Here is a 27,708-nt window from a genome sequence, read left to right on the forward strand (position 1 = left end):
ATTGTGGTGCCAGGCAGCGAGGCCTGGAGGAGGGTGTCTGTTATTATATAACGTCACGGTGCACTGTTAGGCATACAGCCCAAAACCTGTCACCTACCCCATATGGGAGTTATTACACAGTGATGGTTCCCTGCAGTGTCTTGTTACATTAGTCTTTCCTTTCATTTCTTAGCTTTCTTTAAATCATTTCCCTTATGTATAAATAATTTCTTTAAAAAATTTAAAAGTAGCTATAACCTTCCAGATTATAGCAGGAAGTTAGCGTTAGAAGAAGAAAGCTTCAATTCCCCCCCACCCCCCCTTATTTTGTTCTTCATTTGTTTAATAGCAGCCTAGACTTTAATCTGAATATAGTACAAGGTTCTGGGTGCACTGCAGCAGTCTGAAACCAATAGCGCTGTCATTAAATGGCTATTTTAAGTCCCGCTTACCCTTGCCACTCACACTCCTTCCACATTTCCACACCCTGGGCAAACCAGAAGTTTCTTAAAGCCAACTTCTAATTAGTGAGCATGCTCTCTCTCTTCCTCTCCCTCTCTCTTTTCCCCAATAATCTAATGTAAACTATCAGACAAAAATCTTCTTTTGCATTGTTCTGACTCTAGCCCAGTGCTGTGCAAACTATCTGTGGTAAAGGGCTGATTTCTTTACATTTCTAATCGCTCGTAAACTGGTAACTTTGTAAAATATAATAAACGTGAATTAGTAGAAAAGTAAATTAAAAAATATAAAGGAAAAGCACTCCTGTGTGTCTCCTTTACACTCAGTACTCTACTTCACTTCTGACACTCCTGGTCATGAAATGTTTGTAGGTTTTTCCCCTTACAAGCAGTTCTGCAACACCAGCTGGGTGTCCTACCATTCAACTCAGTTCTGACACTATCTACCTGGAAAGAGCATCAGATTCCAAAGGTTAAGGGCTCAGTCCTACAAGACTGCTCCCCCCACCACTTCAGGTGCCAATCACAGGTTCAGGTTACTGACTGGCTATAAATCAGAGATTCCGATCACCCCCTCCATGGGTTTGATTAATTTGTTGGAGCAGCTTACAGACCTCAGGAGAATATTTTACTCTCTAGATTACCAGTTTGCTAGAAAAGGATATACGGTCACTGCTCCATATCCACAGCTTCCACATTCACAGTTTCAAACCAGCTTCAGATCAAAAGAAAAAAATTCCACAAAGTTCCAAAAAGCAAAACTTGAATTTGCAGCAGGCTGGCAACTATTTACATGGCATTTACATTGTATTTACAACTATTTACATAGCTTTTACATTGTTTTAGGTATAAGTGATCTAGAAATGATTGAAAGTATATGGGAGCAGATAGCCTCATCCACCAGAGGGCAGACAGCAGAAGCAAGAAGAACTACAATTCTGCAGCATGTGGAAGGAAAACCACATTCACAGAAAGACAGACAACATGAAAAGGCAGAGGACTTTGTATCAGATGAAGGAACAAGATAAAACCTCAGAAAAACAACTAAATGAAGTGGAGATAGGCAACCTTCCAGAAAAAGAATTCAGAATAATGATAGTGAAGATGATTCAGGACCTTGGAAAAAGAATGGAGGCAAAGATCGAGAAGATGCAAGAAATGTTTAACAAAGACCTAGAAGAATTAAAGAACAAACACCTAGAAGAATTAAAGAACAAACAAACAGAGATGACCAATACAATAACTGAAATGAAAGACACACTAGAAGGAATCAATAGCAGAATAACTGAGGCAGAAGAACGGATAAGCGACCTGGAAGACAGAATGGTGGAATTCACTGCCATGGAACAGAATAAAGAAAAAAGAATGAAGAGAAATGAAGACAGCCTAAGAGACCTCTGGGACAACATTAAACGCAACAACATTCTCATTATAGGGGTCCCAGAAGGAGAAGAGAGAGAGAAAGGACCAGAGAAAATATTTGAAGAGATTACAGTCAAAAACTTCCCTAACACGGGAAAGGAAATAGCGACCCAAGTCCAGGAAGTGCAGAGAGTCCCAGGCAGGATAAACCCAAGGAGAAACACGCCGAGACACATAGTAATCAAAGTGGCAAAAATTAAAGACAAAGAAAAATTATTGAAAAGCAGCGAGGGAAAAACGACAAATAACATACCAGGGAACTCCCATAAGGTTAATAGCTGATTTCTTAGCAGAAACTCTACAAGCCAGAAGGGAGTGGCATGACATATTTAAAGTGATGAAAGGGGAAGAACCTACAACCAGGATTACTCTACCCGGCAAGGATCTCATTCAGATTCGACGGAGAAATCAAAAGCTTTACAGACAAGCAAAAGCAAAGAGAATTTCAGCACCACCAAACCACCTCTACAACAAATGCTAAAGGAACTTCTCTAAGTGGGAAACACAAGAGAAGAAAAGGACCTACAAAAACAAACCTATAACAATTAAGAAAATGGTCATAGGAACATACATATCGATAATTACCTTAAACATGAATGGATTAAATGCTCCAACCAAAAGACACAGGCTCGCTGAATGGATACAAAAAACAAGACCCATCTATATGCTGTCTACAAGAGACCCACTTCAGACCTAGGGACACATAAAGACTGAAAGTGAGGGGATGGAAAAAGATATTCCATGCAAATGGAAATCAAAAGAAAGCTGGAGTAGCAATACTCATATCAGATAAAATAGACTTTAAAGAATGTTATAAGAGACAAGGAAGGACACTACATAATGATCAAGGGATCAATCCAAGAAGAAGATATAACAATTATAAATATATATGCACCCAACATAGGAGCACCTCAATACATAAGGCAACAGCTAACAGCTATAAAAGAGGAAATCAACAGTAACACAGTAATAGTGGGGGACTTTAACACCTCACTCACACCAATGGACAGATCATCTAAAATGAAAATTAATAAGGAAACACAAGCTTTAAATGACACAATAGACCAGATAGATTTAATTGATATTTATAGGACATTCCATACAAAAACTGCATATTACACTTTCTTCTCAAGTGCACATGGAACATTCTCCAGGATAGATCACATCTTGGGTCACAAATCAAGCCTCAGTAAATTTAAGAAAATTGAAATCATATCAAACATCTTTTCTGACCACAACACTATGAGATTAGAAATCAATTACAGGGAAAAAAATGTTAAAAAGACAAACACATGGAGGCTAAACAATACGTTACTAAATAACCAAGAGATCACTGAAGAAATCAAAGAGGAAATCAAAAAATACCTAGATACAAATGACAATGAAAACACAACGATCCAAAACCTATGGGATGGAGCAAAAGCAGTTCTAAGAGGGAAGTTTATAGCTATACAAGCCTACCTCAAGAAACAAGAAAAATCTCAAATAAACAATCTAACCTTACACTTAAAGGAACTAGAGAAAGAAGAACAAACAAAACCTAAAGTTAGCAGAAGGAAAGAAATCATAAAGATCAGAGCAGAAATAAATGAAATAGAAACAAAGAAAACAATAGCAAAGATCAATAAAACTAAAAGCTGGTTCTTTGAGAAGATAAACAAAATTGATAGACCATTAGCCAGACTCATCAGGAAAAAGAGGGAGAGGACTTAAATCAATAAACTTAGAAATGAAAAAGGAGAAGTTACAACAGACACCTCAGAAATACAAAGCATCCTAAGAGACTACTACAAGCAACTCTATGCCAATAAAATGGACAACCTGGAAGAGATGGACAAATTCTTAGAAAGGTATAACCTTCCAAGACTGAACCAGGAAGAAAGAGAAAATATGAACAGACTAATCACAAGTAATGAAATTGAAACTGTGATTAAAAAACTTCCAACAAACAAAAGTCCAGGACCAGATGGCTTCACAGGTGAATTCTATCAGACATTTAGAGAAGAGCTATCCCCCATCCCTCTCAAACTCTTCCAAAATATAGCAGAGGGAGGAACACTCCCAAACTCATTCTATGAGGCCACCATCACCCTGATACCAGAACCAGACAAAGATACTACAAAAAAAGAAAATTACAGACCAATATCACTGAAGAATATAGATGCAAAAATCCTCAACAAAATACTAGCAAACAGAATCCAACAACACATTAAAAGGATCATACACCATGATCAAGTGGGATTTATCCCAGGGATGCAAGGATTCTTCAATATACTCAAATCAATCAATGTGATACACCACATTAACAAATTAAAGAATAAAAGCCATATGATCATCTCAATAGATGCAGAAAAAGCTTTTGACAAAATTCAATACCCATTTATGATAAAAACTCTCCAGAAAGTGGGCATAGAGGGAACCTACCTCAACATAATAAAGGCCATATATGACAAACCCACAGCAAACATCATTCTCAATGGTGAAAAACTGAAACCACTTCCTCTAAGATCAGGAACAAGACAAGGATGTCCACTCTCACCACTATTATTCAACATAGTTTTGGAAGTCCTGGCCATGGCAGTCAGAGAAGAAAAAGAAGTAAAAGGAATACAAATTGGAAAAGAAGAAGTAAAACTGTCACTGTTTGCAGGTGACATGATACTATACATAGAGAATCCTAAAGATGCCACCAGAAAACTACTAGAGCTAATCAATGAACTTGTAAAGTTTCAGGATACAAAATTAATGCACAGAAACCTCTTGCATTCCTATACACTAATGATGAAAAATCTGAAAGAGAAATTAAGGAAACACTCCCATTTACCACTGCAACAAAAAGAATAAAATACCTAGGAATAAACCTACCTAGGGAGACAAAAGACCTGTATGCAGAAAACTATAAGACACTGATGAAAGAAATTAAAGATGAGACAAACGGATAGAGAGATATACCATGTTCTTGGATTGAAAGAATCAATATTGTGAAAATGACTATACTACCCAAAGCCATCTACAGATTCAATGCAATCCCCATCAAATTACCAATGGCACTTTTTACAGAACTAGAACAAAAAATCTTAAAATTTGTATGGAGACACAAAAGACCCTGAATAGCCAAAGCAGTCTTGAGGAAAAAAAACGGAGCTGGAGCAATCAGACTCCCTGACTTCAGAGTACACTACAAAGCTACAGTAATCAAGACAGTGTGGTACTGTCACAAAAACAGAAATACAGATCAATGGAACAAGATAGAAAACCCAGAGGTAAACCCACGTACCTATGGTCAACTAATCTATGACAAAGGAGGCAAGGACATACAATGGAGTAAAGACAGTCTCTTCAATAAATGGTGCTGGAAAAACTGGACAGCTACATGTAAAAGAATGAAATTAGAACACTCCCTAACACCATACACAAAAATAAACTCAAAGTGGATTAAAGACCTAAATGGAAGGCCAGACACTACAAAACTCTTAGAGGAAAACATAGGAAGAACACTCTTTGACATAAATCACAGCAAGATTTTTTTTGATCCACCTCCTAGAGTAATGGAAATAAAAACAAAAGTAAACAAATGGGACCTAATGAAACTTAAAAGCTTTTGCATAGCAAAGGAAACCAGAAACAAGACGAAAAGACAACCCTCAGAATGGGGGAAAATATTTGCAAACGAATCAACAGACAAAGGATTAATCTCCAAAATATATAAACAGCTCATGCAGTTCAATATTAAAAAAACAAACAACCCAGTCAAAAAATGGGCAGAAGACCTAAATAGACATTTCTCCAAAGAAGACATACAGATGGCCAAGAAGCACATGAAAAGCTGCCCAACATCACTAATTATTAGAGAAATGCAAATCAAAACTACAATGAGGTATCACCTCACACCAGTTAGAATGGGCATCATCAGAAAATTTACAAACAACAAATGCTGGAGAGGGTGTGGAGAAAAGGGAACTCTCTTGCACTGTTGGTGGGAATGTAAATTGATACAGCCACTATGGAGAACAGTATGGAGGTTCCTTAAAAAACTAAAAATAGAATTACCATATGACCCAGCAATCCCTCTACTGGGCATATACCCAGATAAAACCATAATTCAAAAAGACACATGCACCCCAATGTTCATTGCAGCACTATTTACAATAGCCAGGTCATGGAAGCAACCTAAATGCCCATCGACAGACGAATAGATAAAGAAGATGTGGTACATATATACAATGGAATATTACTCAGCCATAAAAAGGAATGAAACTGGGTCATTTGTAGAGACGTGGATGGATCTAGAGACTGTCATACAGAGTGAAGTAAGTCAGAAAGAGAAAAACAAATATCGTATATTAATGCATGTATGTGGAACCTAGAAAAATGGTACAGATGAGCCAGTTTGCAGGGCAGAAGTTGAGACACAGATGTAGAGAATGGACATATGGACACCAAGGGGGGAAAACTGCGGTGAGGTGGGGATGGTGGTGTGCTGAATTGGGCGATTGGGATTGACATGTATACACTGATGTGTATAAAATTGATGCCTAATAAGAACCTGCAGTATAAAAAAACAAACAAAACAACTAATACTAAACTTTCATTGGGTTATTTGTATGGAAATATGTTAATATAAATGTTTCAGACATTACATGAAATTTCTAAAAATCTTATATTTGTATTTGTATGGAAATATGTATGGAAATATGTTAATATAAATGTTTCAGTCATTAAAAAAAAAAAAGACACATGCACCCCAATGTTCATTGCAGCACTATTTACAATAGCCAGGTCATGGAAGCAACCTAAATGCCCATCGACAGACAAATAGATAAAGAAGATGTGGTACATATATACAATGGAATATTACTCAGCCATAAAAAGGAATGAAACTGGGTCATTTGTAGAGACGTGGATGGATCTAGAGACTGTCATACAGAGTGAAGTAAGTCAGAAAGAGAAAAACAAATATCATATATTAACGTATATATGTGGAACCTAGAAAAACGGTAAAGATGAACTGGTTTGCAAGGCAGAAATAGAGACACAGATGTAGAGAACAAACGTATGGACACCAAGGGGGGAAGGGGGGGTGTTGGTGGGATGAATTGGGAGATTGGGATTGACATATATACACTAATATGTATAAAATGCATAACTAATAAGAACCTGCTGTATAAAAAAATAAATAAAATTAAATTAAAAAGAATAAAGTATATGGGAGGACGTGTGTAGGTTATATTGGGTTGGCCAAAAGGTTAGTTCACTTTTTTCCGTAAGATGGCTCTAGTAGCACTTAGTTGTCTTTAACTTCATTCGAAACAATTTTGTTAGATTGTATGTGACAGCTGTCATATCAGCGTGCATTTAAAAGAATACATCAAAATTTGTGAAATTTTGTGTAGCCATTTTAATATTGAAGATGGAAGAAAATAAAGCAATCTTTTCGGCATATTATGCTTTATTTATTTCAAGAAAGGTAAAAACGCAACTGAAACGCACAAAAAGATTTGTGCAGTGTACGGAGAAGGCGCTGTGACTGATCGAACATGTCAAAAGTGGTTTGCGAAGTTTCGCACTGGAGATTTCTCGCTGGATGATGCTCCACGGTCAGGAGCAAATGTCAAATCAAGACACTAATTGAGAACAGTCAGCGTTATACCACACGGGAGATAGCCGACATACTCAAAATATCCAAATCAAGCGTTGAAAATCATCTGCACCAGCTTGGTTATGTGAATCTCTTTGATGTTTGTGTTCCACGTAAGTTAAGTGAAAAAAACCTTCTTGACCGTATTTCTGCATGTGATTCTCTACTTAAACGTAATGAAAACGTTCCATTTTTAAAACAAATTGTGACGGGAGATGAAAAGTGGATACTGTACAATCATGTGGAATGGAAGAGATCGTGGGGCAAGTGAAATGAACCACCACCAAGCACACCAAAGGCCGGTCTTCATCCAAAGTCATGCTGTGTATGTGGTGGGACTGGGAGTCCTCTATTATGAGCTCCTTCTGGAAAACCAAATGATGAATTCCAACAAGACTGCTCCCAATTAGACCAACTGAAAGCAGCACTCAACGAAAAGTGTCCAGAATTAGTCAACAGAAAACGCATAATCTTCCATCAGGATAACGCAAGACTGCATGTTTCTTTGATGACCACAAAAACTGTTACAGCTTGGCCGGGAAGTTCTGATTCATCCGCCATATTCATCAGACATTGCACCTTCAGATTTCCATTTACTTAGGTCTTTACAAAATTCTCTTAATAGAAAAAATTTCAATTCCCTGGGAGACTGTAAAAGGCACCTGGAACAGTTCTTTGCTCAAAAAGATTAAAAGTTTTGGGAAGATGGAATTACGAAGTTGCCTGAAAAATGGCAGAAGGTAGTGGAACAAAAGGGTCAATAATGTTCAATAAAGTTCTTGGTGAAAATGAAAAATGTGTGTTTTTACTTAAAAACCGAAGGCACTTTTTGACCAACCCAATATATAAATACAGGTCATTTTATATAAGGGGCCTGAGCATCCATGGATTTTGGTATTCATGGGGAATTCTGGTACCAATCTCCCACGGATACTGAGAGAATTCTGACTGTAATTTGGAAACAGCCGAATGGAAGAGATGCATAGGGCAAGGTACATGGGAAGGGGCACAGAGCTTCCATGCCCTCTTCGGGTGCACCACCTCCCAGCATGTGGATGTGTTCCCAACCTGGAAGCTTTTGGAACCCCTGTCCTTCTGGGCTTTTATGGAGGCTTCATTACATAGGCATAATTGATTGCATCATTGGCCACTGGTGACCGAACTCAACCTCCAGCCCCTCTTCTATCCCTGGTGGTCTGGGGGGTGGGGGCAGGCTGAAAGTTCCAACCCTCTAATTGCATGGTTTTTTCTCCCCTGACAACTAGTCCCTATCCTGCGGGACTTTACAAAAGTCATTTCCATTAACATAAAGTCAGGTGTGGTTGAAACGGACTTGTCATGAATACAAAAAACACAGTTGGAGAATTCCCTGATGGCCCAGGGGTTAGGACTCTGCACTTTCACTGCTGAGGGTGAGGGTTCAATCCCTGGTCAGGGAACTAACATCCCCCAAGCCCCGCATGGTGGCCAAAAATGAACAAACAACAACAACAAACCACTAAAACACAGTTCACCTTTATCCTCTGGAGCTACTTTGGGAGCTGTTGAACAAAAGATGCCCCTAATGCTCTCATCACTTAGCAAATTACAAAGGCTTAAGAATCTACGTGGTGGAGGGCTTCCCAGGTGGCGCAGTGGTTAAGAATCCGCCTGCCAATGCAGGGGACACAGGTTCAAGCCCTAGTCCGGGAAGATCCCACATGCCACGGAGCAACTAAGCCCGTGTGCCACAACTACTGAGCCTGCGCTCTAGAGCCCGCGAGCCACTACTGAGCCCACATGCCACAACTACTGAAGCCGGAGCGCCTAGAGCCCGTGCTCCGCAACAAGAGAAGCCACTGCAATGAGAAGCCCGCACACCGCAACGAAGAGTAGCCCCCGCTCGCCACAACTAGAGAAAGCCCACGTGCAGCAATGAAGACCCAACACAGCCAAAAAAAACCACAAAAAACAAAAAAACACGGGTTCGAGCCTTGGTCCGGGAAGATCCCACATGCCGCAGAGCAACTAAGTCTGTGCACTACAACTGAGGCTGCACTCTAGAGCCCGCGAGCCACAACTACTGAAGCCCGCGCACCTAGAGCCTGTGCTCCGCAGCAAGAGAAGCCACCGCAATAAGCCCGCGCACCGCAACTAAGAGTAGCCCCTGCTCGCCGCAACTAGAAAAAGCCTGCGCGCAGCAACGAAGACCCAACACAGCCAAAAATAAAAAGAAACAAAAAAAAGGCAATCATCAGCATTATCCACCTTCCCCTCCTCCTCCACCCCGTTTCCGGGGGCTCTGATCAGCAGCGGCTTCTCCTGATTACAGAGCGTGGGCCACAGCAGCTGCAGTGATTGTATAAGCCCGACGGCTGATCTCTTTGGCTCGGGAGAATGAAAATGAACTCCTAACAGACAGTCCGGCTTGCAGCACAAGCAGCTTAATGGCCCTGCCTCTCGCCTCTCTCCCGCGAGTCCGCGTATGGGAGATGTCGCCGGGAGGGGGCGCCTGTTGCGCGGCTGCGGCTCTGAGATGTATGGAAGCGTCGCTATGTCCCTGCTGGGAGCGGTTCAGGGCAATAAAAAGAAAAAAGGTCAGGAGGAAAACCACAGTGAAGAGCATCTTTTTGATATAGACAAGTTTCCTTCAGAACCAGGACTAAGCAGACATTTTTATAGCCTGGTGGAGAAGAGCCCGGACTTGGCCTGTTGCTTAGCAACGTGAAGTTAAAGTGTTAATAAAAACCATTAAGGTGAACATTTACAAAAGGCAGGTGGTACAAAGTAAATGGATACCACTCATCTCATAATTGAAATGCTTGAAGGCAAGTGGAGAGAGAGAAGTTTTTGCTTCCAAATACCTCTCTGGGGAAAGCTACCAAACATTCCCTTGGGAATGAATGGAAATGGAGCTGCTGGTACATTAAGTTCAGTCTAATTCTGTTCTTAATTTATGTTGTGGACATTCTAAGACGGCCAAAGTGGTTAGCATGTTTATTATGAACTTGTTCTTTCCGAAGATATTAAGTATTGTGCAGGGCGCATGTGCATCACCACGGAATTGTCTTTATACATCTGTTATCACCCTTTTATATCTTGTGACTATATTTTGCCCTATTCCTGCTCTTTCCTACCCCCTCAAAAAAGGCGAAGGCAGGAAAGATGATGACTTGGTAGGGGTGCAGGTTGGGGAGGGAAAACAAACTGATAGTTAATACCTGAAATCTTGTGCCAGGGGCTTCTGAGACCAGCAAACGTGAAACTTAAAGAGAAGTTGAGTCAACCATTGCTATTCTAGCTCTCAAGACAAATTTAATAAACTTTGCAACCAGTTCTCCAAGACTTCCCTGGAGAATTAGACTGGGCAATGGGATTGTTATGATTTTATTAAAATTTGTACAGCCAATAACTGTAACCCATTCATTGCACCATTAAGGTATAGATAAATGTGGGAAGGAATGAAAAATATCTGCAACTGGTTAAAAAAAAAGGTACATATGTAATATTTTTCTTTTTGGGGAAATCACACTCCCAGCTGCTGCATCCATAATATATGTATAGAAAATGGACTTGGGTTAAATCCACACGTATGTGGCCAAGGTACTTAAAAATAAAGGGCCCAGAAATGTACGGGTGTAGTTCACTAAAAGGCCACCAGAGGGCGCCCAAGCTTGCTTCCTACAAAACTGCAAGCTGCACTTCAAAGGACAGACTTAAGCCCATGAAGGTTCAACACTTAGAGGTCTCCTTCCTGGAAAGTGGCGTGGAGAAGCAGGGCTGATAACCTCAGGACCATCAGTAGGAACTGGAAGATGGCTGGGCTAAGGCTCACTGGTGGATGAGAAAGTCTGGACCTTGTTTTCAGTTGTGGTTTGCTGCCACTTGGTAGGAATTTCTCTCTCCCCTCCCTCTCAACTTGTCCACCTCCAAGGGTACTTACAGCAATGGTGGACAACGACAAGCCCAGGAAAGCTGTAATTACAGCCTAAGGGATATATAGGTAGGAACGAGGGGATGTGTATATCTACAGAGAACAGTGAGTGAAATCAGCTCTACTTAATCAGGAGAACTTTGTCATAGGTTCTAAAAGTTAAAAGTTTTGAATGGGATTCCTTTTATTTTCAAATACATATCAGAATCTCTTTTGTCTTGTTTACTGTGACTCACTGTATTAATTATCTATTGCTGTGTTACAAATAACCCCCAAATTTAGCATTTTAAAACAACAATAAACCTTTATTATCTTGCAGTTTCTATAGGTCAAGGATTCAGGTGTGACAGCTAGATAGTTTTAGCTTGGGGCCTCTCATGAAATTGTTGTTGTCAAGATATGAGCTGAATCTGCAATCATCTGAGTGTCTGACTAGGCTTGAGGATCCACTTCCAAGCAGCTCACTCTCATGGCTGTTGGTAGGAGGCTTTAATTCCTTGCCCTGTGGATCTCGTCACAGGGCTATTTTGAGTGTCTCCACAATAGGCAGCTGGTTTTCCCCACAGTGAGATCCAACAGAAAGTAAGGTAGAAGCCACAATATCTTTTGTGGCCTAACTTCGGAAGTCATACGCCATTATTTCCTCAACATCCTAAAGGTTACACAAGTTAGCCCTATACAATGTGGGAGGGGACTGACTACTCAAGGGTGTGAATACCAGGAGGTCATAGGAGAGCCTCTTGGAGGCTGGCTACCACTCTGTTTTCTTTTTTTTTTCTTTAATTGTTAAAAAAATAATTACTTATTTATGGCTGTGTTGGGTCTTTGTTGCCGTGCGCGGGCTTCTCATTGAGGTGGCGTCTCTTCTTGCAGAGCATGGGCTCTAGGTGCGCAGGCTTCAGTAGTTGTGGCACGTGGGCTCAGGAGTTGTGGTGCATGGGCTTAGGTGCTCTGTGGCATGTGGGATCTTCCCAGACCAGGGCTCGAACCTGTGTCCCCTGCATTTGCAGGTGGATTCTTTTTTTATAAATTTATTTATTTTTGGCTGCGTTGGGTCTTCATTGCTGCACGTAGGCTTTCTCTAGTTGTGGCGAGCGGGGGCCACTCTTTGTTGCGGTGCCCGGGCTTCTCATTGCGGTGGCTTCTCTTGTTGCAGAGCACAGGTTCTAGGCGCGCGGGCTTCAGTAGTTGTGGCACGCGGGCTCAGCAGTCGTGGCTCGCAGGCTCTAGGGCGCAGGCTCAGTAGTTGTGGCGCACGGGCTTAGTTGCTCCACAGCATGTGGGATCTTCCCGGACCAGGGCTCGAACCCGTGTCCCCTGCATTGGCAGGCAGATTCTTAACCACTGCGCCACCAGGGAAGCCCGGCAGGCGGATTCTTAACCATTGCACCACCAGGGAAGCCCCTCACTTTGTTTTCAAAATGCATATTTAAGGGCTTCCCTGGTGGCGCAGTGGTTGAGAGTCTGCCTGCCAATGCAGGGGACACGGGTTCGAGCCCTGGTCTGGGAGGATCCCACATGTCGCGGAGCAGCTGGGCCCGTGAGCCACAACTACTGAGCCTGTGCGTCTGGAGCCTGTGCTCCGCAACAAGAGAGGCCGTGACGGTGAGAGGCCCGCGCACCGCGATGAAGAGTGGCCCCCGCTTGCTGCAACTAGAGAAAGTCCTTGCGCAGAAACGAAGACCCAACACAGCCAAAATAAATAAATAAATAAATAGCGTTCCCTTTAAAAAAAAAAAAATGCATATTTAAACATCTTTTCAAATGCACATTTTACATGTTTAATGTTACTGTTCCTGTTTTAAAAATGTGTATTTAAACAAATTTTTAAATGTATACCAGAAGTTTATTTTCCTATGAGTACAAAGACCTCCCTCCTCTGTGGATCAGAAAACGATTTCTAAAGAGGTTTGTGTTGGCTGTGTATGTGTGTCCTATCACATATATATATATATATATATATATATATATATATATATATATATATATATTAATATTATCTCACAACTGTAAAAACGGATGTGTTAGGGAGAAGCTGTCTACTTTCTGGATGGGAATGCTCTCGTTGCTTTCTGCATGCAGACTTTCTAGAAAATGACAAGTTATATTAAACAATAAAATTCAATAAAGTCATTCAGGGAGTTACTGGATCACTTTGCTTCATAATTAACAATCCCAAGACTTCTCTTGTATGACCTGACACTAGCCATCCCTGAATAGTACCTGGAATGATTCTTATGTTCTCTTTTCACAAATGAGGGCTCTGAGGTAGAGAAGTTCTAAGCAACCTCAGAATTGGAGAATGGCTGAGAACTCAGTTCTAATTCACAGCGACCTTGGATGACATTAAAAAGTTAAGAGAGGAAGGCTCTGACAATCACTCAGCAGACAGCCTCCACTTCTGTCAACAACAGAGGCAGTGCCCAGGCATCAGATAGCTCTGTCACCGACCCCAGCACAATATGGTGCTACAACAATTCCAGTAGAGTAGCCCTCAGCTTCAGAAACATACCTGAGTGCAATGCCCTTTGCAAGGAGCTTTGGTGGGAAAGGGCCTGAAAGGGTAATGCCAAGCCAAGAACTTTTCTTTGTGTCAAGAAAGTCAAGCTTAACAAACAGCCAGGGAATCTGGCTGTTTCTTTTGAGGATAAAGAATAAGGCTGAATAGAGGCTAAAAGCAAGGTAACTCTCTCAACACTAAGATCCTACAATTTCTATATAAGACCTGAACAAAGATCCTTCAGTGGGGAAGAGAGGTAAGCCAAGCTCCACCAAAACCATCCATTTCTTGTGGTTAGGATCATATGACTTTTGGAGTTAGAGAGACCTGAGTTTAATTCTCCCTTCACTTCGCACCGGCTGCATGACCCTGGATGTTTTATTTAACCTCTCTGAGGCTAACTGTATCCCTCTGAAACATGGAGATAATATTTACTTTCCTAGTTAGTTGTGAGGTTATTTATCTATCTACCTATCTGAAATATAACATGACATTACATAGGATTTTTCTCTTTAAAAAACTGGATAAACTCTGGGGAAAATCAGGGCAGTGGGAATGTGTGATGTCCCATATTTAGGTCCTCCACATGCTGGCATTTCAGGATCCCCAGAACCATGGCCAGGTTCCCAACCTGCTCGCCACAAAGTGAAGTCTGTTAGTTGAAAGGCCTGCCCACACACACAGAGCTCCAAATCAAACATGCAATTCCCTTGTTTAAAAAATGTGAATAAATAAGCAAGAATCATCAAGAAAGGCTTCGGCACAAAATAAGGACAAACTTCACAAGAAACAGAAAACAGACATAATTCAAGGGACAGAAAAGAACCATAACAAACAGCAATACCCTCTAATTAGTGCCCTAAGAGAAAGTCACAAAGGTAGAGCATCTGTGAAAGAAGAACACAATGCTATGAAATTCAAAAAATCAAAGAACAGAGTTTTTGGAGACGGAAAAATTGTGATTAAAACATCTTCTTAATTGAAGGATTGGAAAATAAAGATGAGTGATGAGAGAACTCCCAGGAGGGCAGAGGGATAATCTAGCTTGGAGAAAGATGACTGATGGTTCCAGATGGGAAAGAGGAATCCTATGGAATTATTAGCATGACTGAGAACTTGAAAACACTTGAAGGTTAAGATAGAGAGGGGAACAAAAAAGGCTATTTTAAACTCCAGGAAAACAAAAAGCTGTAGAAGTCACGGTCTAGATAAAAATATGAACAGGCAGCCAGGAATGGGAAGATTGTGAGCACATTCAAACTCTGAGAAGAAAATGTAAAAAGTAAAAACCTGACCTTGAATAGGTAGAAATAAACCTATTTTTGGTTATCAGAAAAGGAAGAGAAAGCTCACTGCATGGATATTTGAAGTGAAGGTGGGTAAACAGGGGTTGGAGGGATTGGTGATCCTAGTCTTTATGGAAACCTGGCTCCTCATGAACTTTTGTAGCAGATTTGCAAACTGTTTACATGGGGGCCCCTGAAGTATGAGTAGAATCAGGATGGAAGTCAGGTCTGGACACACCACCACTGTGACTGCCAGATCCTCCTAGAGACGCTGGCCCCTTATTGAAGGATGGTGCCTTCTAAAATGGGTGTGGCCACACCACACAAGGATCTGTGGGCAAGGATGTTCAGTGCAGTATCGTTTATAAAGTAAAGCAGAACAAAATGAAACCCAAACCTGGGAACACCTAAAATAGGCAAAACATTTAAATAACTTATGGTACATCCTTATCATAAATCCTATGAGGCTGTTAAAAGGAGGCTAAGCTTTATAAACTAATATGGAAAGATGTCCACTATACATTAAAAAGGCAACTTGCAGAAGAGTATACACACTATGAGTCTATTTGTGTTAAACATATGTATATATACACACTGCAAAATGTACTTTTATAAGTACATTTGAAAAAAAAAACTAGTTAGTAAAATAAACTGCCTGAGGTCTCTCACTTTTGTCATCAGTTTCTCTGGGGAGTGAAGCAGGGAGTCAGGGAAGCAAGCAGGTCAGGTTAAAGGCCAGAGAGGAAAAGCAAGAAAGGCCAGGGAGGTCTGGAGGGTGAACCAGAAAGAACTGGCAGAGAGCCTGGCAGTGAAGCACAGTGGTTAGTGAGGAAGACCAGCTGGAAAAGGATCCCCAGGACCAATCTGTCCTGAGGGAGGCCACCAGCACTACGGGACCCAAACCTATTTGTTCACCTTCCACGGGGAGCTTGTTCAAATCCAGAGGCATTACCAGCACCCGCGGCAGTGGTTCTCTGTTGTCCTGCCTGGTGAGACCTTCCCGGGGTGCTGAGCTGGCAGTGGACGGCAGTAACAGTCACCCCTCGCCCCGTGTACTGAGTATCTAATCATAATAACTGCTGCCACTTAGTTGATACCAATGCCTATTATTTGTTAAGCTCTACTATGTGCTATGAGTATTAGCTCATTTTATCCTCAATGCTACATGATGGATGCAATATCACTATTACGCGGACAGGCCTAGAGAGGGTAGGTAAGTGGCCATGGGTCACACAGCTATAGGAAGAAGCAGGGCTCAGAATCAGGGACCAAATGTTAACCTCTATGAAAAAACTTAAGTACTATCTGCTTATTTCATAGACGATCTTTTTTCTGCCTCTCTTACGTTTCTATACTTCCTCAGTTTTCTACAAGAGACATGCATTCTTTTTTAAAAAAATTAAAGCAGGGATTCCCTGGAGGTCCAGTAGTTAGGAATTGGCACTTTCACTGTTGGGCCCCGGGTTTGATCGCTGGTCGGGGAACTAAGATCCTGCAAGCCACACAGTGTGGCCAAAGAAAAAAGTTATTATAAAACATTGGCTATATTCTCTGTGCTGTACAGTATACCCTTGTAGCTTATTTTATACACAGTAGTTTGTACCTCTTAGTTCCCTACTCCTATCTTGCCTCTCCTGGGGCATGGGTTCTTGATTGGCAGGGGTGAGGAATCAATTTAAAAATTAAATTATTCCCAGTAACTTGCAGGCAGAGGGGTTCTGAGTGGGAAGATTCTCCAGGCAGCTGGGCAGGGACTCACATGATGCTGAGGGAGGAGCTGGGACCCGCGGGAGGGTGAGGGTTGCGGGGAGGGACACGGGGGCAGGAGGGAAGTAGAAGCTGGGGGCAGACGCTGAAGGAGAAAGCGCTGATGAGCTAGATGCAGACACAGGGACCAGGAAGGGAGCCGAAGGGAGAGAGGAGGGGCTCTGTCCAGGCCTTGGGCCCAGCTGGATGCTGGACCACAGCTAGCGGCTGCTCATGATGCCTGGCTCGGCCCCTCTGCCCCAGGCTGCCCACTGGCTGCTGGCTGATTCCTTCAGGTCAGGGACTGATGGGCAGGCAGCTGGGAGGGACTCATCTCCCTTTGGAGGGTCTCAGTTTCTTCCAACAGAGGGAAGAATTAACCTTCTACAGAGCTGCTGGGCACAGGGACAATAGCTAAACTGGAGTTTCACATTTTAACCTGCCCAAGGCTCCCAATACCCTCTCACCCAAGGAAACGCAGCAGCTCCAGTTCCTCAAGTCGAGTTAAGGGAGACAAAGGTTTGTCCTTCCCAGAAACCCGTCAGGAATGCTCTGGAGCTGAAGTGGGCTATACGGATACAAGTGTGCCTGTCACTGCTGGGCACAGCTTTGGCACGTGGCATGAAGCAGGGGCCATTTCTGAAGGACAGTGGGGGAACGTTTCCACTCTCTTTCCACGCGGCCCAGGCTTCCTGCATCTCTACATAAAAACATCACCATCACCACCACTGCCTATCTGATGGCGAAGGTTTCCTGTCAAGCTCCACCAGTCTCTCTCCTCTGCTCGTCTCCTCCACTTCCAGCAACTGTCACCTGCGTGTCACTGCTGCCTCCAGACCTCCAGTCTCTAGTTCCACACATTCAACTTCAGTGCCCTGACTGCAGTCCGGTGTCATCAAGTCCAGATGGGAATTGCCAATGCTTTTCTCTACCAATCCGTGGTAAGTAAAGAAAAAAATCCAAAGTCGTCATTTCATCTTGGATCTTTCTTCTCCCTCATCCCCCGTATAAGTTACTAACTCTGGTTCTTTCTTTCTTCAGAACATCTCTGTTCTACTCCTTATCCATCTCCATCTTAGTTCTCAACTTTATCCGTTTATTCAGTTAACAAGTCTTTATGAAATGTCTCGTGTGCCAGAGAAGGGTCAAACACTGATTCCAAATGCCAACCTGGTAGGAGGACCCGCATGTGGCCTTCTCACCCAGCAGCCTGGGGTCTCCCTCCTCCACCTCCCGCCGCCGCTGACCCACCAGGCCAGGCAATCTGAGCTTCAAGAGCAGTTGTGTTCACACAAATTCTTCCCCAGGGCCTAGGAGTTTTAGCAGTGCCACTACTTCATAATTCTCATATCTCCCTAAAACCTGTTACTCTGGAACCATTTCTTGAAGAAGGAAATTTAAAACATCAGCAAGAAGAATTCTCCTGAGTCTCCTTGGGCATGTTTGCCAGCAGAGTGACACCAGGGAGGAGGAGGTCAGGGGCTCTAAAAGCATGGAGATTTGAGAAAGAAGACCCAGCGGACAAGCAAACCACCAACCCTGTAGGTTTCATAAGCTCAGTACTTGTACTGAATCCGTCTCAGAATGTGGTGATCTGGGGAGCATGAGCTTAGTTCCTTATTGATAAGCCTCCAATAAATTATAACATTGTGGAATGAGTGTTCAAGAAACGGGCCCATAGGGAATTCCCTGATGGTCTAGTGGTTAGGGCTCCGTGCTTGCTTCCACTGCAGGGCACGGGTTCGATCTCTGGTCGGGGAACTAAGTTCCCACATGCTGCGCAGTGCGGCCAAAAAGAAAAAAAAAAGGACCTATAAACTACATTATTACACTGCTGCATTTCTATCCTTTATATTTGGGTCCATGGGGCAGATTCATTCTATTTTTTGCTTAAGCCAGTTTGACTTTCTGTCATTTGTAACTCAAAGGGCCCACACTAATAAAAAAAATTAACATTTACATATTCTTTGACAGACTATAGTGTTACCCTTACAGGAAACAATGTAAGGTAGGCACTTTGTTGTACCCTTTATAAGGAAGAAATGAAAATGCAGAGATAGAGGCTGTCCCCAAATAGCTGAAATTTGAGCCAGAGTTCCTACCCCAGAGCCTCTACTCTTTTCTATTGAACCCGCTTCTCTCATCTGTACAGGAAGTTGTTTTTTTTTTTTTAATAGTAATCTTATTTATTTATTTTTATATTTATTTTTGGCTGTGTTGGGTCTTCGTTTCTGTGCGTGGGCTTCCTCTAGTTGCGGCAAGCGCAGGCCACTCTTCATCACGGTGCGCAGGCCTCTCACTATCGCGGCCTCTCTTGTTGCGGAGCGCAGGCTCAGTAATTGTGGCTCACGGGCTTAGTTGCTCTGCGGCATGTGGGATCTTCCCGGACCAGGGCTCGAACCCGTGTCCCCTGCATTGGCAGGCAGATTCTCAACCACTGCGCCACCCAAGAAGCCCCTGTACAGGACGTTTTTTAAGTGGTCTCAAATGTTTTCTGAGGATGGGTGTGGTTCACATTACTTACACATGATAAACTGAAGCAGTGCAATTAGGAGCTATGTTTTCATTGATCTTTTTTTTTTAAATGATAGTGCTTTTTAAAAAAAAAAATTTTATTTATTTATTTTGTCTGCGCTGGGTCTTAGTTGTGGCCCGCGGGATCTTCGTTGCCACATGCGGGTTCTTAGTTGCGGCGTGCGGGATCTAGTTCTCCGACCAGGGATTGAACCCGGGCCCCCTGCATTGGGAGCGTGGAGTCTTAACCACTGAACCACCAGGGAAAGCCCTTCACTGATCATTAATTTGAATATTCCCACAGTCTGATTTCTTTAGGTCCTTTTAATTTCTTTCAAATTCTGGACAATGGGGCCTGACGTAAATGGCAAAATGCGAGACCCCAGACTTCCCTTTACACAAGTTTAGTCAAAGCCTTAAGGGAATCGCTAACTTCTCAGCCAGGACACTTCCTTTCTCCTTTCCCACTCGAGAGGCATGAGCTATTTCTGCCCCTATTATCAAGTCTCTCTGTAGCCAAGTGAGGGGATGGTGTCAGGTGCCAGGAAAACTAGAGGAGGCTCCTGCAGGCCTGACGGAGCTTCTAAATTTCCTTTGTCAGGTCCCTGAGACAGTTGCTTAGAAAGACAGCCCCCAGGCTGACCCCGCTGCTGGCTGTATCACGCTCATTTCCACCATCCCGAGCTCCGAGGTCAGGCCGAGGGTTTTCAGCCCGCCTGCTGGAATTGCTATTCAACCCAATTTAGATTAATTTGGCAAGTCAGTCCTCATGAGCTGTGGCATCACCACCCTCTTCAAACCCAAAGTAGATCGTGTAGGTGTAGCCTCTGCTTTGATAAATAACAGTTGTGCACTCAGTTCACGATGAGGCAGCAAACTGTTTTCAAGATACGGTTTGTTCATCATTAAAACAAACATGATCTGGAGATAAGTTCTCATATCAATCTCATTCAAGGTGTGAGAAGCCAACCATCGCACCAAAACAAAGATGTGTCCAGACTCCTTGTTACCCAACAAGGTGAGGGTCTCCCCTGTTCAGAGGTGTCTAGGTCTCCGTGTGTGTCACCAAAGCGAATGATGGCACCAACCCAGTGAGAACTCCGAGCATCACACACTTTCTATTTTGCACCACTGTGGACCCCAAAGCGTGTAGGACTTAAGGGTACAACTGAAAGTGCCTGCCTTCCAAGGAGGGACCATGAAGAGGCATTTTCTCCATCTGTTCTTAGTGCTCTTATCTCCTGAGATGTACGGAGCAGACATTGAAGGAAACGAGGGACCTAAAATCCCGAATGACTGGTGTTTTGGAGGGTAAGTTTGTGCACAACACACTGCGGGGGGACGAGTGCTTCCTCCTTCCATTGTTTACACTGGGACACTCACCCCAAGGAGGGACTTGATAGGAAAACTGACAGGAGGTGTGGGATCCAGGCCCGGACAGACTGGCTCGCTCACTCTGGTAGCCCTGCTGGGGCGAGTGGAGGTGAGGGGAGACCTGGTCTTGGGGCACCTGAACCCACAGGGTTCTACACCAGTTAGCAAGGCTTGAGGGCCAGTCAATATTTACCTTTGTTTTTTCCCAAACTGGAGTTAATATTTGGCCTGTTGGATAAAAACAATTGCCATTATCCAATATTGGATCTCCTAGGTCTTCCACTTTTCATCCCTGTTAATGGTTTTGGCCATTTCCTGTGAAATGGCTAGAAATGGAAGATGCAAAGTGCAGGTTACCTTTATCATTTAGTGACACTATCTCTGCAGACAGATTCAACAGTAAACATTTTTGAACATACACTACGTGGCAGACACTGAGCCACAAGAGCCACAAACCCTCACGGAACCCTCCTGTCCCGGATGGAAGTATTCTCATCTTTGGACTTCAGACGAGAGCAGGGAGGCCTCAGGAGGTGTCCACATCATACGGTCAGTGTGGATTCGCCCTCAGGTTCTCAGGGTAGGCGGTGTGGGGTGTGAGGCATACATAATAGATACCACCGCACTTTTTCAGGAAAGCTGGAAACGTTCCTACAAGCCCTTCACGGTCGGGAAAACACAACCTCCCTTATTTGTTCTGGGGTTGGAAATTTTGACGCGCGCAGCTGCTTCCAGATCTGGCTGCTCGTCAGAAGTTAACTGTGGAACCTCATTAAAATACAGAGCCAGGGCCCCACTCCAGGGATGTTTCAGTTCTCGGGTGGCGCCCAGTGGTCTGCATTTTGCACGCCCCCTCCCGCCACAATGATTCTGATGACTAGGGAGGTTCAAGGGTCCTGGGGCTGCAGAGACCATGGCGCTGGGGATGGTTCACCTCTCTGTGCTTTTCTGTGTCTGTAGAATGGGGACAGAAAGGGCTGTTAAACTGTAACAGATGTTAAAAGGGCCTTTTCGGTGCACACTAGCAGTGTGTAAATACAAGTATCACCTCAACCTTCTCAGAACTGGAAATCAAATATTTTAAAACTATTGCTAATGGTATGTGTGAAATGGTCCTTTATTAGCTGAATCTGCACATAAGCATGTCACCCTTCTCTTCTACCGGATAAGTAGTCTCTGTTCTTCTATCTTTACAGGGAAATCCCAGGAATTTAAAGCCAGAAGGCCCTTTTCTCGTAATTCTCACCATTACCTGAGCTTCATTGGTGCATCTTTCCCCAGTGTCCTCTCTCTTCAGCTGTGGGACTCCAGGCACAGACTCTCACCAGAGAGGAATACACTGGAGCGGAACCCCAGGATTCTTCTATCCCCAGACGTGCATTCCTGAGTGACTCTGTTGGGAGGGCACCGTGGTCGCCTTCGGGGGTGCTCGGCTAGCAGAACCGCTTCCTTGGGAAGCCCTCCTGTCCCCGCACTGGCGGGGGCTCTGTGGACACACGCTTCCCTCCACTGGTCCGATTAGGAGCGGGCAGCAATCAGATTCTTGCAGGAAAGCTGGAGATGGGACCCAGAGTTAGCGTCAGTCAGCCGTGGGAAGCTGGGCTGAAAAGTCATGGAGAAGTGAGGCTGGAGCGGAAGATAAAGCGAAGTGCGTGCTGCAGTTCTGGGGAAACGTGGACCTCTGGAGCCAGCGAAGCCTGCAGAGCGCAGGACGGAGGCAAACCAACGGCAAAGACCACATGGCCCCTAAGCAGGAGGGAAGAAGGGCCAGTCCCCCGGAGGGCTGTCCTTCCTGCCTTTGAGCCAACTTGAGTGGATTTCTCCTTCTTACAACTATAGAGCCCCGGGTAGGACGGAGTTGAGTAAGGACTGGGTGACAGATGAGTATTTCCGGGCGCGGGCAAGACGTGCAGAAGCAGGCGGGCCCGCAGTGGGGGGCAGGTGATGCTGTGAAGCCAAGTAGCGAATGGTCTTTTCCCGGAACACACACGCCGGTTAGTGCCTGCCATCCTGTCCACAGCGGGACATCGATGTGTACCACTCAGCGTGTGTGCTGTAGCTGGGGCTGTGCCACGTGCAGAGTGTGCCAGGGAGAATAATAAACCCCGTTCCAGTCTCGGGATGGGCAAGAGTGACGGACAAGCCCGGCCAGGCCCACGGCTTAGAAATACAGAAACCTAAAACCAGACAGGACGCTGGAGATCATCCTGGCCAACTTCTCACGAAGTACAGATGCCCTCTTCTGCTGACCAGTCTCCCTCCAGCCACTTGCCCTAAACCACAAGCTTCTCTGTCCCAGAGTACTAGCAAACAGCAACCACCTAAAAGCACCTGGCAAAAATAAGTATTAGATATGATGGAAAACGTGAAACCCCAATTCTAATTTCCTGGCCTCTCTCCTTGTTCTTTTTTAGCACATGATACCCCAGCCTCGATGGACATACTCAGTATTTTCACGAGGAAATCAACTACTTGGGCCCAACAGAAAAGTGTTTTAAAAAATGTTATTTAAGATAATGCTGGTTTTTTAAAAAAAATAAATTTATTTTTGGCTGCATTGGGTCTTCGTTGCTGCGCGCCGGCTTTCTCTAGTTGCAGCGAGCGGGGGCTACTCTTCGTTGCTACTCTTCGAGTTGCGGGCTTCTCATTGAAGTGGCTCTCCTGTTGTGGAGCATGGGCTCTAGGCGCGTGGGCTTCAGTAGTTGCGGCACGTGGGGTCAGTAGTTGTGGCTCGCGGGCTCTCTAGAGCACAGGCTCAGTAGCTGTGGCGCACAGGCTTAGTGGGCATGTGGGATCTTCCCGGACCAGGGCTTGAACCCGTGTCCCCTGCATTGGCAGGCAGATTCTTAACCACTGCGCCACCAGGTAAGTCCAATAATGCTGTTTTTCTTTCCTATCCTTTCCCAGTTGATTACTTGGTAACCATCTGCAACAGCATTTAACTCGAGACATCCACATGCAGAGGTGTTCTCATTTCAATGTACTAAGCTTGCAGGCAAAGGTTTGTGGGCTTTCAGATGAATCTTTGTGTAGGTGGTTAACAGAATGCAATCTCAGAGCTGACTGATGCTGTTAAGGTTTCACTTGCCAATGCTGTCTGAAGGTGATTAATAAGAGTTTTATTTTCTGAGAGGATATAAAGCTCGGTGAGTAATAAGGACTCACTACCTCCAGAAGCTGCGTCTGAACAGGTCCATTTGCCTGGGCTCGCTGCAAGGCTGGCCTGCACCCAGCAAGCGAGGGGCCCTCGCGCTCCTCTTAGACCCCCGGCTCCGTGCGGGGATCAGGCTCCTCACCCGGAGGCACGAGACGTGAGGAAGTGGATGGTGCGGGGCCGGCAGCATTAGCGAGAGCTTCAGCTCAAGCTGACTCGAGTTCTAGCCTCAGCTTTTCCACAGCCCCACGGTGACATGCTCGAGAACTTACCTTGGTTTACTCTGCTTTAAAAACAGCACATCTCTTACCTCCCCTACTACAGTAGGAAATAATTATTCCAAATTGCTTTCTCATACATTCAGCAAATCAAAGAAGCGAGGGGTTTCTCTTTCCTCAGTGACACTCATCTTCCAAATTTATTGTGCGTGTATAAATGACTCATCCCACTGCTTTTTGTGGACCTTTTCCCACTGGACTTAATTCAAGGCTTTCATTGTTGCACATACTGGGCACTTTCTTCCTTTTCGGAGATGGAACTGACCTCTGTTAATCCTAAGAGAATTTGTCAAGGCAACAGAGCAGGCCTCTCTCAAACACTCTAAAAGGGTACTGACCCACTTCTCAGGTCCTTCCCTGACGGAAGCGATCCACAGTCCTCCGGGCTCGCCGTGCAGGATGAGGATGGAGCCTCTCGGCTCCCCCAACCCAGCAGCTAGGGTGGCACCTAGGACGCAGCAGGTGAAATTCAATAAATGTCTGAAGTGCAGTTAGCCTCTCTCCCACATTTAGTCCTCTAGGGAGAGGTTCTTCCTCGATGGCTTGACTTGACGTATTCTCTAACCCTATTGTCCAGTGGGGTAGAAATGGAGTAGGGTGTATCTTTGTAAGTTAATTTCATAAAAGGCATGCTCTCCTTTTAAAATATAGGTAGTGTAATATATATATATATATATATATAAACACATATTCAAATATTCAAGTCAGTAATATACTCTCATTATAAAAATACAGCCATCCCTCGGTATCCAGAGGATTGATTCCAAGAGCCTCCTTGGATACCAAAATCTGCGGGTGCTCAAGTCCCGTATAAACAATGGCGCAGTACAGTGAATACTGATAGGGAGGACTGACTGCACACACATAAAGAGAAACCTCCCCCTTGCCCGTCTCCCTACTCTAGTCTCCTCCCTAGAGGTAGCTCTGTTAAGAGTTTGGTGTGTTTCCTGACTTTTTCTTGTTTATATACATGTGTGCTCATGTAGAAATACATACTTTGTTTTGCTTTTATTAACAGAAATGGGACCTTACTATTCACACTGATTTGAAACTTGCTTTTTACACTCAAGAATACTGAACTCTTTCCATGGCAGTGTACATTCTTGTATCTCATTTTTTAACTGCTGCAGACATTCCATAATACGGATGAGTCACTGTTTAACCTTTCCCTATGGATGGATATTTTTTCCAGTTTTCATCCAGTTTAACTTTCTAAAGCCAGGTGTACTGAGGTATACTTTATATGCAGTAAAATTCACCCTTTTAAATGTGCAGATTATGTTTTAACGAACACAGCCATGTAACCACCGCCACGATCAGGAGTTCCATTACCGCCAAGAGTTCCCTTGTGTCTCTTTGCGGTAAACCCGTTCATGCACCCTCAACCCCAGGCAAATACTGAGTTGTTTTTATCCCCATAGCTTTAGCTGTTTCCAGAATGTCATACAGTCAGAAGCATACAGTATGTAGCCCCACAAGTCCGGCTTCTTTCACTTGGCACAAGGCATTGGAGACTCATCCGAACGGCTGTATCGTTCGGTCCTTTACTTTCATTGCTGAGTTGTATCCCACTGCATGCCTACACTACAGTTTATCTAGGCACGAGTTGGTGGACATTTGGGTGGTTTTCAGTTTCTGGCAGTTAGGATTAAATCTGCTTAAACATTTGTGTACAGCTGTTTGTGTGCATGTACCATTTTCATTTCTCCTGGGCAAATACCTAGGAGTGGGATTGCTGGGTTGTATGGTGGTATGTTTAGCTTTACAAAGAAAATGCCAAACTACTTTTCAACGTACCTGTTTACTTCTGCATTCCCATGAGCACTTCTCACGTGTGAGAGTTCTGGTTGGTCTGCATGCTCACCAGCACTTGGAACTGTCAGGTTGCTAAAATTTTAGCCATCTTTGCAGGTATGTAACATTATCTTGTTGTGGTTCTAATTTGCATTTCCCTAATGACCAACGATGTTGAGCAGCTTTTCATGTGCTCCTCTGACCATCCATAGCTTCTCGGTGAGGTGTATGTCCACATTTATTGCCCATTTTTAAGCTGGGTTGTTTTGTTATTACTGAATTGAGAGATCTTTATACAGTCTAGAGACAAGTCTTTTATTTGTATTTTATATTCTCCTGTATAGAAGTTTTAAAGTCTCCCTTGCAACATCACTGATGAGAGATCATTACTTATTTCTGAGGTGATACCAGCAGTTTCATGCTATACTACTGCTCTCTCTTTGGAGATCCACATGTGACAAATGTTAATTGAACGTATGGCTGAATGAATGCTCACTAATGTCTCAGCTGAGTCCCGGCGGGAATTGGGCAGTACGCTGACTTAAGAAAGGGACTCATTTGAGAACTCTTTTGGTAGCTACCATTCCATCGTATGTAAAGCCCATCTTCTCTGTTTCCACCGAATTAACAAAGATTCCTTAACAGTGCATCAGACAGCTCTGACACAGCTGTATTCCTCTGTTTCCACCCTCCGTTCTTGAACCTCTATGTTCACTCCTCATGGGGTGAGCACGCCAGGCTGTGCTTGCCTCTGGAAAGCCTGGATGTGTTTTTTTTTTTTTTATAAATTTATTTATTTATTTATTTATGGCTGTGTTGGGTCTTCGTTTCTGTGCGAGGGCTTTCTCTAGTTGTGGCAAGCGGGGGGCCACTCTTCATCGCGGTGCGTGGGCCTCTCACTATCGTGGCCTCTCTTGTTTCGGAGCACAGGCTCCAGACACGCAGGCTCAGTAGTTGTGGCACACGGGCTTAGTTGCTCCGTGGCATGTGGGATCTTCCCAGACCAGGGCTCGAACCCGTGTCGCCTGCATTGGCAGGCAGATTCTCAACCACTGCGCCACCAGGGAAGCCCCCCTGGATGTGTTTTGACTTAATTATTTTTAACTGAAATACGTCTGACATAAAAAAACTGTGTTAAGGTATACAACATGATTTGATAATTTATATATTGTGATATAATTGCCATTGTAGTGATAGTTAGCTCCTCTATCACATAATTACTTCTTTTTTGTGGCTGGTATAATTAAGATCTAGTCTCTTTGCAATTTTGATGATTATTAATACAACAGTGTTGCCTTTACTCATATCAGCTCTCTAGGACTTATTTACTACTAGTTGCAAGTCTGACCCTTAAACAGCATCTCTCCTACCCCATCCCCACAGCCCCTGGTAACCACGATTTTTCTGGTTTTAGGAGTTTAGCTTTTTTACATTCCACATGTACGTGATATCCTACACTATTTGCCCTTCTCTGACTTATCTCATTTAGCATAATGCCCTCAAGGTCCATCCATGTTGTTGCAAATGGCAGGATTTCCTTTTTCTCATGGCTGAACAATATCCCATTGCATACATATACACTACATCTTCTCTATCCATTCATCCATTGATGGGCACTTAGGCTGTTTCTATATCTTAGCTATTGTGAA

The 27,708-nt window shown here is 43.7% G+C and overlaps 1 long non-coding RNA gene across 1 annotated transcript; it reads left to right on the forward strand.

The window, feature by feature from the left end:
* Positions 1-13,156: 13,156 nt before the first annotated feature.
* Positions 13,157-27,131, forward strand: LOC309615732. The gene is made up of 3 exons (XR_014237029.1): positions 13,157-17,886; positions 21,225-21,382; positions 22,030-27,131. It is a non-coding gene; the product is annotated as an uncharacterized lncRNA (long non-coding RNA).
* The last annotated feature ends 577 nt before the right edge of the window (positions 27,132-27,708 follow it).

This window comes from Balaenoptera borealis, assembly GCF_965194805.1.
Source record: "Balaenoptera borealis genome assembly, chromosome: 18".
Classification (NCBI taxonomy): Eukaryota; Metazoa; Chordata; class Mammalia; order Artiodactyla; family Balaenopteridae; genus Balaenoptera; species Balaenoptera borealis.